Below are 19,651 nucleotides of genomic sequence, written 5' to 3'. Positions count from 1 at the left end.
GGAAAGGATTTTTTTTTCCTTTTGTATCTGTTTCCAATATAGAAAGGAAAGTCTCTTGATATGGATTATTGATAGAATATTCTTTTTTTTGTTTTTGTAATGGTAAAATATATATATAACATAATATTTATCAGTTAAACCATTTTTAGGTATACATTTCAGTGGCATTATGTACATTCACATTATTGTGCAACCATCCCCATCTATCTATAGAACTTTTTCATCTTCCCAAACTGAAACTCTTTATCCATTAAATAATAACTTGCCATTTCCCCTTTCCCAAGCCTATGGCAACCATCATGCTAGCTTCTGTCACAATAAATTTGACTACTCTAGATACCTTGTATAAATGGAATTATACAGTGTTTGCCTTTTTGTGTTCGGCTTCTTTTCTTTCTTAATCTCTCTAGCAACTTCATTTAAACTGTCTTGCCTCAGTGTATTTCATTGCTTATTGTGGGATAAAAACAATGGGAGTTGTGAGGCTGGGGAGTGGGAAGGGAATGCGTGGACAGTTCCATTTTTAGTTGGGGGGAAGGCAATAGAAAAGAGAGAGGTTAAGGAAAAAGGTTGAGGAAAACATGTACAGCTGCTAATAAGTTGGGCAGAATAACAGCAACCAAAAATGCTCCACAAATAGCTCCAAATTCTTTAGCTGGATTTAAGAACTTGGATGTAATGTTTGTCAGATAGGACCTTAGATTATGTTTTAAGGTAGAGCTGTTTTTTCCTTCTTTCTGTATCTACAGGCAAAATTATCTGACATACATTACTTCAGTTGGTGAATTTTAGAGTCAGAAATAAAAAGAATAGGAATGTATAATGTCTACGGAAAAAACTTTCTCCTCTAATTATGAGTCCCCTCTAAGTATTGTCTCTTCTAACCAACATATGGCCTATTGTTTTTTTGTTTGTTTGTTTTTGGACTAGGGCATCTGGGAAGTTCCATGTGGTTGATAAGCAATAGCATAACCATATTGAATCTATTACATAGTCATTTCTATAGTACTGACTATTAGAAAAAAATAGAAACAACTCCTTAGTTTTATTTTTTCATTCATCACATGCCATTTGTTGTTTATAATTGGATTGAAATTATGTCATAATTATACTTTATCAGTGCATTTAAGCAATAGCTATTAGGAAGCTATTAAAGGTATTTCAATATGCATTTTAAAACCCTGCATTAAATAGATATTATTTTTTTATTTAGAAATATAGTAGTGGAAAATCCTGAGTTAGGTTTCTTACCACAAAATACATTATATACACATAGGTACACACACACACACACACACACACGTTTGTGTGTATATATTAGGAATAATTTGCAAATAGTTTAACCTGGGGAATGAGTTACTAATTCATTTCGAATTCATATTGGTACTAGTTCAGTTATGCAAGTGAGTTGGATGTATGTATAAATTTAGGGCTAGAAAGATTAGGGTATAGGCACGTTTTTATTAAAACATTAAAGGCTGAGATGGGGATATTAACAAGATCATATTATAGCAAGCACTGGCAACAATGCTGCTAGTTGACGAAGTGTTTCTGTGTATTAGATGCTCAGCAAGATAGCTTCCTTAAAAGGATAGTTGGAGAGAGTTTAATAAAGGTATGTGCAGGATGAAAACCAACTAGGGATGGAGGAACACTCAGGAATTAGCATCAAGGGAAGAGTTACCTGCTGTAGATCTGCAGGAGAAAAGGCAGAGGGCAGTTAACCAGGATCCAGTGAGCACTGTGGTCATTGCAGAAATGTCACCCTCCTGGGGCTGTGGTTTTATGAAGAGGACCACAGATACTGTGAAACTCACTGTGAACAAAGGCTGGAGGCCTAGCAAGGAAGGGACCTTCTTTCTTTTCCTGCCCACGCATCAGCTGAATCCTCCTTTCTGTAGAACCCAACTAGGAGCCAGAGGGCAAGGGAGCCAGGATGACATACTCTGTAGCTGCAGATCAGCCTCCCAGGTCTGAGCAGGGCAGAAGGGTAGGGAGTAGATATGGCAGGGCCAGTGGAGAATATATAGGAAAATTTTTTTAATGTTTAAAAAATTCGAAACCAAATCGTCTACTTCTTTGTACTGAATGGCCTGAGAAAATAGAGCTTTTAAGTTGGTTTTGTCAAAATAGCATTTAAAATTAGTTTTAAAACCCACTTAACTATATATATAAAAGCCTTAGCGACCGTGACAATTGGATGACCGGCCAGTAGCTATGACGTGCACTGACCACCAGGGAACAGACGCTTAACGCAGGAGCTGCCCCCTGGTGGTCAGTGTGCTCCCACAGCCAACCTCCTGCGTCTGGCCAACCTCCTGTGGTCCCTCCCCTTGCCTGGCAGGCCCCTCAGGACTGGGTGAGACAGACCCGATCTCCGGCCAGGCCGGTCTGTGCATGAATTCGAACACCGGGCCTCTAGTTTAATGATAATATAAATTTGTATGCATTTTATGAGGTGGGGATAATATTCCTTCTGCTTTCTTCTCATTCCTTTATTTGTTTAAGAAATATTAACTGTCTCTCTTATGTCTGCCTCTGTTGAGCCCTCGTGAGCTGAGATACGAATAACACAGCAATCTCTGCCCATCAGGAGCTCACTATCCAGAAGGGGCTCACTACCAGTGATTATCACACTGGCTAACAAAGCACTATAATGATATGCAAAAGGTGCTGTGGGAGTGGTGAAAAAGGGTGTTGAATCCAGCCTAGGGCTACGGTAGTTTCAGGAGCTATTTCTAAGAGGATATTTATTAAATAAGGAATACGAATTAGCCGAATTTGGTAGGGTGCAAATAAAGAATATTCTAGGAGAGAAAAATACAGACACACAGATGCATTAAAGAGTATGGCATATATGGTGAACTGCAAGAAAGTTGGTATGGCTGGATGTGCTGTAAGGAATAAATCTGGCAAATTAAATAGGAACTATTTTGAGAATAACCTTGAGTGTCCTGGGGGATAAGTAATTTTAAGCAGAACAGTGACATCTTCTGAGGTGCAGTTTAGAAAAATCATTCTGAAAGTAATATGGAGGTTGGGGTAACGGGGGAGACAAATATGCTAGGAAGCTATTGTAATAAATAAGCTACTGTAGTAATATATCATTTTTCTACACCACTGGCAGCCCAGGGGATGTCTTAGGATGTAGAGTACATAGGACTTGGTAGGCTAAATGTGAAAATCAGGCTTTCTAAGATGGCTGTAATTGTGGGTAGAAGTTTCAATCATGGGCTTTAAGGGACAACAGAGGAAGGACAGAGGGGTGTAAGGAGGAGGATGAGTTCAGTTTGAGGTGCCACTCAGACCTCGAGGTGGAGCACCTTGGGAGGAAATCGGATATGTGGTTTTAAAGCTGGGGTGTGGAGGAAGTGTGTCTAGGTTGGAGATACAGAATTGAGAAGGAAGGGGGAAGAGATATATTATTTGTAAGCATAAGGTACCTGTGTGCCAGGCACCTTGTTTGTAAGTGATTTTACTCTTTTTTCTTTTTCTTTTTTTATTATATTTTATTGATTTTCTACAGAGAGGAAGGGAGAGAGACAGAGAGTCAGAAACATCGATGAGAGAGAAACATCGATCCGCCGCCTCCTGCACATCCCCCACTGGGGATGTGCCCGCACCCAGGTACATGCCCTTGACCGGAATCGAACCTGGGACCTTTCAGTCCGCAGGCCGACGCTCTATCCACTGAGCCAAACCGGTTTCGGCGTGATTTTACTCTTTACAGTGCTGTGAAGTAGCTGTTATCACCTGCATTTTAACGATATCAGCTCCATTTTAATGATGAGAAAATGAGAGCTTTAATAGGATAAGTAACTTGGCCACGTAACACATGTCAGACCTGGAACCTGAACTGAGGTTTAGCTCATTCTTTCTCCCTTTTTAAAAAAATAACTTGCCCTGGTCAGTGTGGCTCTGTTGGTTGGAGCATCGTTCCATACACTGAAAGGTGGCAGGCTCCATCCCTGGTTGGGGCATGTGTGGAGGCAATAGGTTGATGTTCTCTCTCACATCAATGTTTCTTTCTCTCTACCTTCCTCTCTCTAAAAATCAATGAAAAAATATCCTTGAGTGAGGATTAAAAAAAAAATCAAAGAATCCTAACATAAAAAATAACTTTATTAAACTATGACATTTATATAGAAAAGTATACATATCCTAAGTCTATAGACTGAATTTTCACTAACTGAACACACCAGTGTAACCAAGCACCCACATCAAGAAAAATAACATTACCAACACTCCAGAAGCTGCACACATGCTATGCCCTCCTACCTCCCCAACTTTAAGCAGCATAGATTAATTTGTTTTACTCGTTATATATGGCCCACTTTTCTTTGTTTGTCTATCATTTGAACCCCTGAGATGGGAGTGAAGTCATCTTTATGGGAATGAATGTCAAGGGAGAAAGTGTGAAGAGATAAAGATGGGACTTTGAGGAATACTTAAGGGGTTGACGGAAGAAGAATTTGAGATGGAGACTGAAAAGGAACACTAGGGAGATATGAAGGAAACTTGGTAGGGGATTGGCATCACAGAAGTCAAGGAAGGGGACTTTTTAGACTAAGAGATCGTCTGTGACCATAGGGAGGACAGTTTCAGTGGCATGGACCCAAGCTAACACAGTGCTTTCTGGAGCTGGCTATCATGCAAGGAAGTGGAGACATCAGTACAACGATTGAAATTTCTTTTGAGAGCCAAATTTTTTAAACTTAAACTATATAGGTAGGTACATTGCTATTAACTTCATTAGGGTACTCCTAAGGCTTAGGAAGAGCCACACTCAAAGAGCCAAAGAGCCGCATGTGGCTCCCGAGCTGCAGTTTGCCGACCACGGCCTAGGGGACATGGAAGGGAAAAAGAAGGCAGTAGGTAAAGTGGTTTTAGCTTTAGTAGATGAGCTTAGAAAGTGACTGAATTTTTAAAAATTATTTTTAGGATGAGGTAAGATACTTCAGTGGGGTTACATTGCTAGCTTTTGTCAATTGTTTCTTAAAAACTTTTATGACTCATAGGAGATTGGGATAAAGGGGACATTTTCAAATCATGATTTGGGAAATGACTTTGGGATAGTTGATAAGCTTAATAGCTATCTACTCTGGCTACCAATCAGTAGCATATAACTTAAAGCAAAAATCTGGTCGGAAAGTATTTTAAAAATCTCTCCTGGTTAGCATACTTTAACTCCTTCCTGTAGAACAAGCATGTCAAACTCAAAGGTTAACACGGGCCAAATAAGGCTTAAGTTTATGTGGGCCACAAAAAAACAAAAGCTTCAATTTTCATAGAAATGAAGGTTTATTTTGATTGAGACATGCTGATTACAAAGGGCTGAAGTAAATGAGTAATTGTTAACATAAAATAATAGAACATTTTAGTAAAAATTAATATTTTTCTTGAACATTAAGTTACCAGACACTGAATAACTGCACAAATTAATAAGCGTAACGCAAATAAACCTATCTTTCTTGTTCTCCAAAAGCAAAATATTTCCTGTTGCGCACACCAAACAAGTCAGTACAAGACTAATGACATGGCAATTGGCTGCTAAGATATTCGCTGCTAGTATCAGTGGAGAGAAATGGTGCACCTGTGTATAAGGCGCGTAAGGGAAATGAATGCAACACGATTGTAGTAATCAGTCATTAGTGAACGTTGTAGTTCATTATTAATAATTATGTATAACAGGATATTGTAAAAATTAAGTTATGAAATTTTTATTAAAACGTTTCTTACATTCCATTATATTGGCTGGGTTGCAAAAATATTCATTGTGGGCTGCATGTGGCCTGTAGGCTGTGAGTTTCACAGGCTTGCTGTAGAGTATTTCTAAATTTCCTTCCTACTTTTTAAATTGATAGAAAGGATAAATGAAAATACTTGAGTAAAACCCTTATTAATAGTGCAGAATTTTACTCTTTAAAATACTTTTTATAAAGTACATACTGTTTGATTCTCTTTATATACAACTAGAGGCCTGGTGCATGAATTCATGCACATTGAAAGGAAATTACTTAGCAGAAATATTTTAGAGGCTGGGGAGGGGCCGCGGGAGGGTTCCAGGGTGTGTCCAGCCTGTCTCACCCAGTCCTGATCTGCTGGACCCCAGCAGCAAGCTAACTATCGGTCGGAGTGTGCCCCATGGTGGTCAGTGCACGTCATAGCAACTGGTCGAGCGGTTGACCAAATAGTTGACCAAAAGGTCGGACACTTAGCATATTAGGGTTTTATATATATAGATTCTAGAAAGTGCAAACTAATTTTTGTTAACAGAAAGCAGGATCAGTGGTTGCCTGGAGGTATAGTGGGAGGGGCTAGAAAGGGTTGGGAAGGAGAGATTACAAAAGTTTTTGAGGTGATGGATTTATTCATTATCATGATGATGGTTTCATGGATGTATACACATTTCAAAATGTATAAAGTACACACTTTGCTATGTGCAATGTATGATTGCACGTTTATAAAGCTGTTCTTAAAAATAGTTATTTAATTAATAAATATTCAAAGTAAAAAAATTTAAAGTACAAGTAAAGTGATGAAAATAAAAATAATAATATAACATTTCTGACATTTCTATATTCATATCTATGTAAATTTTTTAATATTATTTACAAAGGAAAACATCAAACCAACTGACTAAAAAATACCCTTTTAAATAAGAGGGGGGAAGGCAACAAAAAATAACATTTATGAACATTTGTCATTTTCCAAGTTCCCAATAAATCCCTTCTTCAGAAACAAAAACTTAAAAAGAGCTTTTAAAATCATTTGCTTATTTCACTCTGCCAGGCACTGTATAAGTCAATGGAGATAGAGCAGTGAACAAGATAAACCCTGCAGAGAAGTAGACAGGGCCTAGGGAACAGTTTGTGCTTGGGAGAAGTCTAGAAGAGAGAGAGAGAGATGTCATCCTTTCTAGAAACAGAAACTCAGTAGCGCTTTAGTTGTGTGTATATTCGGGGAGGGATGATTTTGGAAGATGGTAGAAGCTATTTCTTATTATTTATTAAAAAGTATATTTGAATTAAAACATTTTAAAGTGTAAGTTAGAATGAGTCCTATGTAACATCATTAATGGCATATTTGCCCTTTATATAAATCTCATGACTGTTTTATTAGAGCTTGGAAATGTAACTGACAGGGTCAAAGTTATTATTTATTTTTTGTTACATGGTCATAAAAGGCAATAAATTAACTTTTGTCAGTATATATTTAATATAATTGGCAACATCCAGCAGGAGATGAATTAACTAAAGTTTGCAATCATTGATGTTGTAAGCAAAATTTGTTAAGTATTTTCATTTGATCATTAGTTTAATATGCTTATATTCATTTCAAATCAACAATGAGGAGCATGTGCACATCAATTTGATTTTTCTCTTGGGAACTTGAATAAAGTGGCATTTATTTGAAAAATCTTCTAATAAGGGCAATGGTTTTTAATTTATTTATGTACATTATATAAAATAAATCTATTACTAGATTTTAGATACAAAATAATTAGCCATTTACATGCAATAAACATTCATATTTCAAGAAAAATTATTTTAAATATAATAATTTACATGCAATAAACCTGGATATTTCAAGAAAGAAAGATTTTAAATATATTACTACCAAAACTGTACTAACATAGTATAATATCACAAAATTGTAGGAAATATTAAAAATCTGCAAATAACAGGATTACTTCTATTATATTATAAAATATTTTTTTCCTTTGGCTTTCTTTTTGTTCATCAGTTTATGTTGTTCGTTATATTCCACAAATGAGGGAGATCATATGATATTTATCTTTCTCCAACTGGCTTATTTCACTTAGCATAATGCTCTCTAGGTCCTATTCCAAGTGGCAAGAATTTCTTCTTTTTTACAGCAGCATAGTCATTGTGTAGATGTACCACCGTTTTTTAATCCAATCATCTGCTGATGGGCACTTAGGCTGTTTCCAAATCTTAGCTATGGTGAATTGTGCTGCTATGAACATAGGGGTGCATATATCCTTTCTGATTGGTGTTTTTGATTTCTTGGGATATATTCCCAGAAGTGGGATTACTGGGTCAAATGGAAGTTCAATTTTAATTTTTTGAGGAATCTCCATTCTGTTCTCCACAATGGCTGCACCAGTCTGCATTCCCACCAGCAGTGCACGAGGGTTCCTTTTTCTCCACATCCTCGCCAGCACTTGTTTGTTGATTTGTTGATGATAGCCATTCTGACAGGTGTGAGATGGTACCTCGTTGTTTTGATTTGCATCTCTTGTATAAAGAGTGACTTTGAGCATGTTTTCATATGTCTCTCAGCCTTTTGTATGTCCTCTTTAGAAAAGTGTCTCTTTAGGTTCTTTGCCCATTTTTTGATTGGATTGTTTATCTTCCTTTTGTTAAGTTGTATGAATTCCATGTAAATATTGGAGATTAAACCCTTATCGGAGATAATATTGGCAAATATGTTTTCCCATGCATTCGGCTTTCTTGTTTTGTTGATGGTTTCTTTTGCTGTGCAGAAGCTTTTTATTTTGATGTAGTCCCATTCGTTTATGAATTTCTCCTTAGTCTCAGTCTTTTTTCCATTTTGAGTTTATTCTTGCATATGGTGTAAGTTGGTGGTCTAGTTTCTTTTTTTTTTTTTTTGCATGTATCTGACCAATTTTTCCAGCACCATTTATTGAAGAGACTGTCTTGATTCCATTGTATGCTCTTACCACCTTTGTCAAATACTAATTGAGCATAATGGCTTAGACCGATTTCTGGGTTCTCTGTTATGTTCCATTGGTCTATATGTCTGTTCTTGTGCCAGTAACAGGCAGTTTTGAGAACAGTGGCTTTGTAATATAGCTTGATATCTGGTATTGTGATCCCTCCAACTTTGTTCTTTTTTCTCAGGACTACTTTTGCTGTGTCCCAGAGTTTTTGGGTTGTTGCGTGTTAATTTTCATTTGTTCCCAGGAAGTTTTTGATTTCTTTCTTGATCTCGTTGGTAACCCATTTATTCTTTAAGAACATGCTATTTAGCCTCCATGTGTTTGAATGTTTTGGGGTGTTCTTACTGTAGCTGATTTCTAATTTTATTCCACTGTGATCTGAAAAGATTTTTGATATGATTTCAATCTTCTTAACCCCTTCCCCGGCAGAAACGTGTATACACGTTTTCACAAAATGTTCTTTTTCAGTCGTCGACGAGTATACTAAGAAAATATGGTAAAAAAATATGGTTTATAGGAAGACGAGTTACAAACTGTTTTCATAACCAGCATCAAAAATACTATATAGAACCAAAATAAAAAAATAAGTCTGAAAAAGAAACGTTTTTAACAAAAAAATTATTGGCGAAGGGGTTAAACTTGTAGAGACTTGTTTTGTGTCCTACCATGTGATCTGTCTTTGTCATTCTTAATAATTTTTGAATGAGGGGCTGTGCATCAAGTGGCTAGTCGTGTGTACAGGCCATGATGGGCATGCCGAGGAAGATACAGGGACTATCAGAAAATGCAGCTGAAAAGGTAGGAAAGGGCCCGATCGTGACCATATGCAGTTCAAGTTAAGGTGAGTGGACTTCATTCTGGAGCTCATGGGCGCCAGGCAGAGTAACAGGCTCAGATGTGCACAAACTGTGTTCCCGAGGCTCATGTGCAGCTAGAATTTCAGGTCCATCTGGAGAAGCAGTGATTGCAATGACCTAGCTTCTCCTGATTTATGCAATCCCCAGCACTTAAGCTCCTTGCTTTAGGTGATCCTAAAAATATTCACTGAGCATCTACTCAGCACTGAGTACTTGACAGTGAATGAAGCAAATGTGGTCCTTGCCATGCTGAAGCCTAGAATCAGAGTAAAAAGACCAGCATCTCATGACCAGGCATGCCTGCACATTCTGTATACATTTTTTCAAGGGCAATGGTCTTGATATCAGTTGTAAAATAACCAATTATTGATTGGAGAGGCAGTGATGGTACTGCTTAAGTATCATACCATCTTTAAATGTTTTCCATATAAATACTTCTTAGAAATAGAAAAGTTTTTCTACTTAACAAATTCATGAGGCTTAGTAAGTCCATTTTCCTTTGCTGACCATTGTCTAGATGGTGTGTACTGAGGATTTGTTTATATTATGGATATATTTCTCACCTATTTTGTTTGTCTTCTTGGCAAGGCTAGGAGCTTTGGAATGTATTCTAATTATGTATATTTTATAGTAGCCTACTGTCATTTAGAATGAAGTCAAGGGAGGGAGATATTTGTTTCAAACTGAAAACAAAAACCAAGATGAAAAATATATTATTTTAGGTTTGCAGACCTTTAAAATATTAAAGATTGCTTAGAGATACTTTATGTTGTCTATTTTATAACATTTTTCTTAGTTATTAATATGGAATTGATCTAACTAATTAAACAATGACCTTTTTAAAATCTATGTATTTTTAAAAATTATAAAAGGCAAAGAAATAGGTTGTTATTACTTTTCCATATCACCCACCAACTCATTTAAGTAGCTTTAACAAACCAAATAAAATAAGGGTCTTAACTCTAAATTCTAATAAAAAAATCCTTTTGTCCATTTACTTTAGGAATTGGTGATATAATGTGCACATTTTCTCATGGCTCTGTGGTTACATTTGATTTTTTCCAAATTGCAATACTGATGATGTTTGAAAATTTTTCAGACTTCCTTTCTTTTTACAGGGTAGAGTATAGTTTCATATCAGTTTTTTTTTAATCATCGCCTAAGGATGTGATATATTTATTGGTGAGAGAGAGAGAGAGAGAAAGAAAGAGACAGAGAAACATGGACGTGAGAGATAAACAATTGATTGTATCCTGTATGCATCCCCATCAGGGATTGAGCCTGAAACCTAGATATTTCCCTTGACCAGGAATTGAACCCACAACCTTTTGCTGTACAGGATGAGGCTCCAACCAGATGAGCCACACAGCCAGGCTCTTTTAAAAATATGTAGGTTTTTAAAATTTATTGATTTTAGAGAAAGAGAGAAATAATTGATTTATTGTTCCACTTATATATTCATTGGTTGATTCTTGTATGTGCCCTGACCAGGGATTGAACCCACAATTTTGGTATATTGGGTTGATGCTCTAACCAACTGAGCTACTCAGCCAGGGTTAGTTTCAGATCTTTTTGTTGTGTTGTTAATCCTCAGCCCAGGATATTTTTCCCATGGATTTTTAGTGAGAGTGGAAGGGAGGGAGGGAGGCAGGAAGGGAGAGTGAGAAAGAGAGAGAGACAGAGAGAGAGAAACATTGATGTGAGAGAGACACATTGATTGGTTGTCTCCAGCATGAGCCTGGGAGACATGACCAGGGCTGAGGATTGAATCTGCAACCTAGGTATGTGCCCTTGACTGTAATCAAACCCTCAACCCTTCTGTGTGCGGGCTAATGCTCTAGCCACTGAGCCATGCAGGCCAGGGTAATTTCATACCTTTTTAAATGCATGGAAATGTAACAACTTGACTTAAGTACTATTTAGTGTTCAGGGCCCTACTTAGACAAAAATAGCCATTATGACAGGCTTATGGGAGATTTTGCAGTTTCCTAAATTATATAGCTACAGGCAAGTACTATCTAATTGTGACATTTGGCCAGATCAAGGTGAGTTAATATAGGAAGAGCAAAGGATTCAGTGAAATTTAGGGTTAATAATTTCTTAGATTTCCTAACAGATATGATCTGTCAACAAGTTGGAGGACTATAATGGACAATTCTTGGGCCTGTTTGATAGTAAATAATCTAATCTAGGTAGATGATAATAAATTCACATTCTATGAAATATATAGTTTATCAGTGAGAGTAATTCAGTGTTAAGTCTAAAGAGTTTCTACCTGTGTGGCTATAATGAGTGTTTCTGACGCTTTTCTTTCAGCTGTTGATGTATTGATGGGCATCCCTACCATCATAAATTATTATGACTAAGGGCGACTCATTTTTCTGATGTTTGAAAGTCATGGGAGCCCTCTGTATTTCCACTATATTTGTTTATTGCTATATGACTTGTTCTCTTCTCTGGCTGACTTTCAAGTTATGTTTTCATTTATTGGAATCCTGAGATTGTTGGGCCTTCCTATTTTTTTTGTGTGTGTGTTGATGACCAACAGTATTTTATCTTGCTGATTGACGTTTAAATGAGCTTAATAAGACCTGTATCTATTATTGGTGGATTTATTTTGTTTGACAACAAAGGCTACACTATTAACAGGTCTTCTAGAGTATTTTACCAATCTAAATATTTTGAAATTATCCAAGTTGGAGAGTCTTATGATTTAGAATTACTTTTCAAGACCATTTTCTTTGCAGTGATGAAAGAATTATTCAGGAGTTGAATGAGTCTTGAATGTGCTGTTTTCTAATTCTCTAAAATGACAAGAGATCACTTATCCAGGGGGTGTCTTTTTTATGTTGTCTAGAAAGGGCATAAAATACTCCACTTTAGTATCTGCAAAAAACCTCAATTTTATCTGTAGTTAGGATTTCTTCTATAGGAACCACTCAGAAGTAACCAGGCTGTGCACAGCTTTATGTCCCATATAAAAGCAGCATTCAGATTGCTTATTTCCCTTTTATTTATTTGCATATGTAATTTATTGTACCTATAAAAAGGGAGATTCTTATAAAAAGCAACAAAACAGGGGGGAAAAGCAAATTATCATTTCTTCTGATAGATTATAATTCAGAGTTTAGTTCAAAAAAATAAGTTTGATGGATTCCATTTAATCTTGCTAGAGTTTTGATGGGAAGTTGAACCTATAAAAGCAAACTATTTTATTTAAAATCTTAAAAACATTATTTACCAGATGCTAAGAATAAATTTACAGAGTGCTTTGGTGTTACTATTTATTGCATGTGCTGGATTCCAGGCTGTAAAATTATTATTACTTTGTTTCATAAAGTCCAGTAATTTTTAATATGTATTTATTGAAGTATTTATCCATACAATGGGTCATGGGTTACCACTTTACTTTGAAAAAAAGGGAATTATAGGTTTCATATTCAAAAGCTGAGAAAAAAGAATTAAGAAAAAAATGGAAGAAGCAGATGGCTTAATATCTTATGTCATTCATTTTTTACATATTTCAGTTTCTTAAATAAATTTATATTATTATTGAGTATATTTTTCTACTTTTGACGTAGCATTTTAAGGTTTACTATTAAGATTTTCTTCTTGATTGGCGTGGCTCAGTGGTTGAGAGTCGACCTATGACCCAGGAGCTCATAGTTTGATTCCCTGTCAGGGCACATGCCAGGGTTGTGGGCTTGATCCCCAGTAGGGGGCGTGCAGGAGGCAGCCAACCAATATTTCTCTCTCATCATTGATGTTTCTGTCTCTCTCCCTCTCCCACCTCTCTGAAATCAATAAAAATATATTTAAAAAAATATTTTCTAAAAAATAAGATTTTCTAATTCATACAAGTGGATGATATCCGAGATAACCTCAATTAGACATAAGACAGCAAATCAATGACTCTTTTGAAGCTAATTTTAAGGATTTGAAATCCGATGCTCCAATTCACTGCAGAGTTAATACAGCAACTTTTTTTTTCTCCTGACATGGTAATTGAAGATAGACCTTTTTATTTCTCCATTTAAATTAATGTTGTATTACAAGAAAATTCAATTTGACTTTTATCTTATCATCCTCCCAAGTTACACAGAACCAACAAGGAGAAGCAAAGTTTTGGGTACTATACCTACCAAGTTATCTACAAATAAATGGTTCATTGTAAAGGAAAGGAAAAGGATATTTCCTAACTTGGATGATGATCTCTTCCATAGATGTGTTGAAACCTGGAAATTGAAATAAACATTGAACTCTATTTTGATAAGGTAATTGACTTTCTGTTTTTTTTTAAGGTTCTTTTTTGGAATGGTTACTGGAATACTTGAAATGGATAAGCATTTTTGCCTGAAGCTTTTTAAGGCAGCCAGGAAATCTTTCTCCTTGACTTGGCATAAGCAAAGATACTTTTCCATAGGATATTGCCAAAGGTTCATTTAACTTGGTAATCACATAGACTGTTTTGTGATTACTCCTTGAGGGCAATAATTCTCCATGAAATATTAGTCATTATTCTTTAAACCTATGGTTATCTAAAAAAGATAAAGAGTTAATGTGTAATTTCTTAATAAACTGTTAGCATATATGAATGACCTAAGGAACATCGCATGTTAAATCAATGACTTCATTCATTATCACGCAGTCCCAGTGAGGTAGATGTTATATTCTATTTTATAGACAAAGACTCTGAGGCAAAAGCAGTTAGAAACTTAAGGTAAAATATTTCAATATTTACAGAATCCATATTTGAACCATTGAACATTTATTTTTTCATGGGTATAGGGTTTCACTTTTGCCATATAAAAAAGTTCTGGGGATTTGTTTTGCAACAATGTGAATATACTTAACACTGCTGAATTGTACACTTAAAAATGATTAAGATGCCTGGCTGGTGTGGCTCATGTCGTCACAGTTCCATTCCTGGTCAGGGGTATGCAGGAGGCAGCCAATCTGTGATTCTCTCTCATTAATGTTTCTATTTCTCCCTCTCCCTTCCTCTCTCTGAAGTCATTAAAAACATTATCTTTAGAAAAATGGTTAAGATGCTAAATTTTATGTTTTTTACCACAATGAAAAGTTCTACTAGAAGTGATTTTATTTTTACCACAATGAAAAGTTCTACTAGAAGAGATTTTATTTTTGTTTACTTATTAAATATATTTTAATAAAGAATAACAGGAGATAAAATGTTCATCATTTTGTCATCCAAAATGAAAATTCTGAAATTTTACCACTTAAGAGAAGCCTGAGTTTCTCCTTAGATTTGGATTGAGCTCTTTCCTTACTATGAAAAGATTGTATTTCTTTAGGAAAAATATAGGCAATGACGTAAAATCAAAGCTAAGATATAAATCAGAATTATGTTAACAAGAAATAAGTGGATTTCAGTTTGTCACCTTGAATGAAAATTTCACTTTTCAGTAGAGTTTAAACTCAAGTAAGCCTGCAGATTTTTAGAGTTACAGATGTGTTTTTGACAATGGAAAATGTCTTTTAAAAGTGTAGTTAACCTGTAGAGGATTTTCAATGATGAGTGTAACGCATTTGTTATAAAAGTAGAGTAAAATGTATGTATTTGGCAATAATTACGTATTTTCGTGATGCCAAGTTATTTGTGATGACTTTTTATGTAACAGGATAGAAATACAACCGTCCACTTAATTAAAAAACAACCAATCACTGGAAAAACTGGGTGGTTTTTTTTTTTTTTCTGTCTCCTGTGTCTGTCAGTATTTATTTTATGCAATTATATTTTCTAAAATTATTACCAATTTTTTTATCTTTTAGATTAAAAAGTGAGATTGATAATATCAGGCTAATCGTTTATAATTAGGTCTTTTAAATTATCTACTTCCATTCACCATTTCTACAACCTCCAGCCCCATAAGATATATATTTCTAGTTCTAACTAATGCATTGAAGATTAACTATTTTATATTGTCTAACTGCTTCAGGTAATATTTTTCTTCTTTTTAAAAAGAGAGCCTCCAATCGATTTGAAAATAGGCTAGTTCAGGTGAACTACCAGTATTTAAGGACAAAATAACCTAATTCAGCAATTTATAAAAGTAGGTTTAACATGTTGAAAGCATTAAGAAATCTAGGGGAATATATTATTTACTCTTTTAACTCATTGACTTTTTAAAAACTCAATAAGTAATTAAACGATAAAATTCATTTCCATTAAGCACCAAATTCTTTGCAATTGGCTATTGCATTCCATAGGACCTCAAATATAGTAGGGATTCAATAAATATGTTGATTCTGTTTGATGCTACACCAGCCACTTTGTAAATTGGCTTGGCCATTTGTAAATGTTAATTTATGCTTGGGGGCATGAATATTTCAATATGATTTGGGCGTCATTCAAGCAAACGGAATTTATTTATTACAAAAACAATAAAGGATGTACTTTCTAGTTTGTAATCTAGTTGGTGACTACCTTCCCCCATGAATGTTATCATTTTGATCCACACTCCTATTGTGTGAGGTATGTCTGGTATTATCTCCATTTTGATAAAGGAGAGGTTGAGAATGAAGACATTAAATGGTTTGCACAAAGTTACTTTGCTGTGAAGTTGAGTCAGGACTAGGACTGGAATCTTCTGATTCCTAAGCTAATGTTCTTAATCTGATACCCATATTTTCAAACTCTTTTCCAGAAAGAACTGAAGGAGGTGACAGTATGAAATGAGAACCGAACTATAATTTGAAATGAGTAACTCCATTATTAATATTTTTATATAATGGCGTATAAGAAATGTTTCATTTAAAAAAAATGCTACTTCTTTCAATAAAACTTTAAAAGTCATTGCTCCTGTATCACTGTTGTTGCTGCTTTTGTTTTGAGATGAAAGCTGTAAGTCAGATTAGACAAATTAATAAAGGAGAAAAAAAGTCTACAATTCCTGAAATACTCGGTGCATTTACATTATGTATCCTGTCATGTCACCTCCCCATTACATTTAGAATAAAACTCACAATCCTCACTGTGGCCTGCAGAACCCTTAATGATCTGGTCCTTGTCTAATTCTCTATTCTAAAACACAAAGTGAAATTATTTAATGACTAGCAGACTCTAAACCTCATGACTGCAGAGACCATGTTTGAATGCACAGTTGAATCCTTAGTCACTTTGCACGTAATTGCCGCTTGATAAATATTTATTTGTATTTATTTTTACATGTATTGTTATCCCAGTGTTAGTAATACAGTTTTTCCTCCAGTTTTATGGAGATATAATTGACATATAATGTGTTAAATATGTATAGAAATGAATTTTGTATTTTGATATTGTGTATTACAAGCTTTACTGAATTGATGAATATTTATTGAATGAGTAAACGTTGAATGAGTTATCAAGAGATGATTAACTTACATTCACTGTGCTCTGAAAAAAATCTCAAAATATATACTACATTTGATTAATATTTCCATAAAAATGATTTTGTTTCAGTGTATAATAGTAGTTGGAATACCGTTGTAGCCATGATTTAAAGAATGTTGTACCACATTCTTTGCATGTGATTTAAAAAAAATTTTTTTAAAAATATATTTTATTGATTTTTTTACAGAGAGGAAGGGAGAGGGATAGAGAGCTAGAAACATCGATGAGAGAGAAACATCAATCAGCTGCCTCCTGCACACATCCTACTGGAGATGCGCCCGCAACCAAGGTACATGCCCTTGACTGGAATCAAACCTGGGAGCTTTCAGTCTGCAGGTCAACACTCTATCCACTGATCCAAACTGGTTAGGGCTGCATGTGATTTCTTTTGTACTCAAAACAACTTTGTGAAGTTAGTAGTCTATCCTCACGTTATAGATGATGAAACACAGAGTTAACAACTTGTTGAAGCCACTTAACTCATAAATGGAGGAACTGAGATTTGAGCCTAAATCTATCCATAACTAAAGTCAGCATACTGTACTTTGCTGCTTCCTAAATTAATTTCACTCTCTGTTGTTGCTTCCTAAATTAATGCTTAAGTTGTCTGGAAAATTTGTTCTGATGAACACTTTTCTTTCCTGGTGATGCTGGATAAATGAGGTGCTACTGTAATAGGTGCTAATAGAATGGCACAGTGAGTAAGTGCAAAAGGAATTAAAGAAGGAAAAGGTGTGTGCTGAAGTCATCAGGGATGCTTCTTGGAGTAGCTGTGGGACTTCAGTTAATGCTGCAGAAGTGTAGAATACTGGACCTGGCAGGATATATGGGATACAAATAAGTATAGAGCAGTGGTTCCCAACCATTTTTTGGCCATGCCCTACCTAAGCATCTCTAAAATCCTTATGCCCCCTGCTCCCCGTGACATATAATTCTTATTATTCAAAAAGTGAACTTGTGGAAGAAGCCTAAAAGGCCATTAACTTGGTCTAAACAAGCCTCCAAAGAACATGGAATCCATGAAAGACAAAAATAAAAGACCGAAAGGGCAGTTGAAGTACTGAGGAAGAAATCACTAAGAAATTGTTAAAAAATAATAATGATATGAAGTGATATGAAAAAATAGAAAATAAAGTTTCAAAACATAATAGAGAATTGAATTGCATAAATATGTCACAATATATATTTATATACTGTGTATGAGGCCCCTAGAACCATAAGAAATGCAAAAAATTCACTATTAATAACTCATTCTCGAATTGCCTCCCTGTGGGGTGTATGCCCCACACTGGGAACCACTGATATAGAGGAAATAAAGGTATTTCAGTTTGGAAAGGTACTTAGAGGCTTGGAGGTGTTGTAGGTGCTCTGAAAGGAGGACTAGTGTGACTGGAAGAGAGGACTTATATTGGAGAAAAGTAGGATATTTGTAGAAGAAGCAGATGAGGAATGATTGGGGGCGGTACATAATCTATACAGAATTTAATTTTTTCTGTGGTTGCTAAGAACAGTGGCATTGTGGGATAAAGTAATATTTTAAGAAGTTCATTTTGGTAGCAGTGTGCAGGTGTTAAATTAGAATAATGCCGCATTGGTAGCACAGTGAGTTAAGAGTGGCAGTTCTGGCCCTGGGCTTGAATTCTACCTTCTCTACTTGGGGGTGGATGAGCTTGGGATGTTATTGCACTTACTGCCCTTTAGTGTCTCCTCTGTGAAATGGGACTTGAGCAGTAACACCTTTTCCCCAGTCTCAGAGATTCTGATTCAGTGTGTCTATGTTGTGGGGCAGGGGTACCCCTCCTCCCAAGTTGGACTTAGTTATCTCTGCTCCGTGGACCTAGAGCATTTTCTATTTACTTAGTGTTGTCTTTCTTAACCCCAGGTGAGAAAAATTGAACTAAACTCCTCAGGTAATGGCACATTGTCAGCTTTGGCTGACAAATAGTTCTCATTTATCTACCATTTTCATTTTCATTTTTCTTCCTTCATAGACATCCATGTGTCTGTATCATAAAAAATATGGTGGTGTTTTAATTTAATTTATATAAATGATATTCTGCTATACATGTTTCTTTTCACTCAACACTCTAAATATGACTTTTTATGATGGAAAGCTTCAAACAGACATAAATATAGAGAGAAGAGTATAAAAAAATCCCATGTATTTATTGTCCAGCATCAACAATTACCAACTCATACCTAAGCTTGCTTATTACATATTTCTAACCACTCTTCCCCTTAAGAACTCCTCCCCATAGCTCCACTTCTATAAATTGCATTTCTCTATAGCAAAGCTGATTTTTTAAAATATTTCAGTGCTCAATACTATCCATATGATTCTCCCTCTCTCTATATATATATCTATATCTTATCTATATCTATATCTATATCTATATCTATATCTATATCTATATCATCTATATATCTCTCCTAGAGGCCCGGTGCACAAAAATTTGTGCATTTGGGGTGGGGGTCCCTCAGCCTGGCCTGCGCCCTCTCTCAGTCTGGAACCCCTTGGGGGATGACCACCTGCTGGCTGAGGCCTGCTCCCTGGGGGATTGGGCCTATGCTGCCCGTCAGACATCCCTCTGGCAGCCCAGGAGCCCTCGGGGGAGGTCCACTTGCCAGCCGGGAGCAGGCCTAGCTGCAGTCGGACATCCTTAGCATTGCTGAGGAGGCAGGAGAGGCTCCCAT

General features: G+C 35.8%; 1 protein-coding gene across 11 annotated transcripts in view; it reads left to right on the top strand.

Annotated features, from left to right (window-relative positions):
- Window positions 1-19,651, top strand: part of SSBP2 (single-stranded DNA binding protein 2) — a 240,897-nt gene that overhangs the window by 9,726 nt on the left and 211,520 nt on the right. The window contains exon 1 of one of the 11 annotated variants that reach the window (XM_015571602.1): window positions 13,817-13,838. The exons of the other annotated variants lie outside the window; for them this stretch is intronic. The gene's annotated coding sequence lies outside the window, so the exon portion shown is untranslated. Of the gene's footprint in view, window positions 1-13,816; window positions 13,839-19,651 lie in introns of those variants that run through there. 11 annotated transcript variants of the gene reach the window in all.

Source organism: Myotis davidii, unplaced genomic scaffold (assembly GCF_000327345.1).
Source record: "Myotis davidii unplaced genomic scaffold, ASM32734v1 scaffold44, whole genome shotgun sequence".
Taxonomy (NCBI): Eukaryota; Metazoa; Chordata; class Mammalia; order Chiroptera; family Vespertilionidae; genus Myotis; species Myotis davidii.
This window is presented reverse-complemented; position numbering and strand designations above follow the sequence as displayed.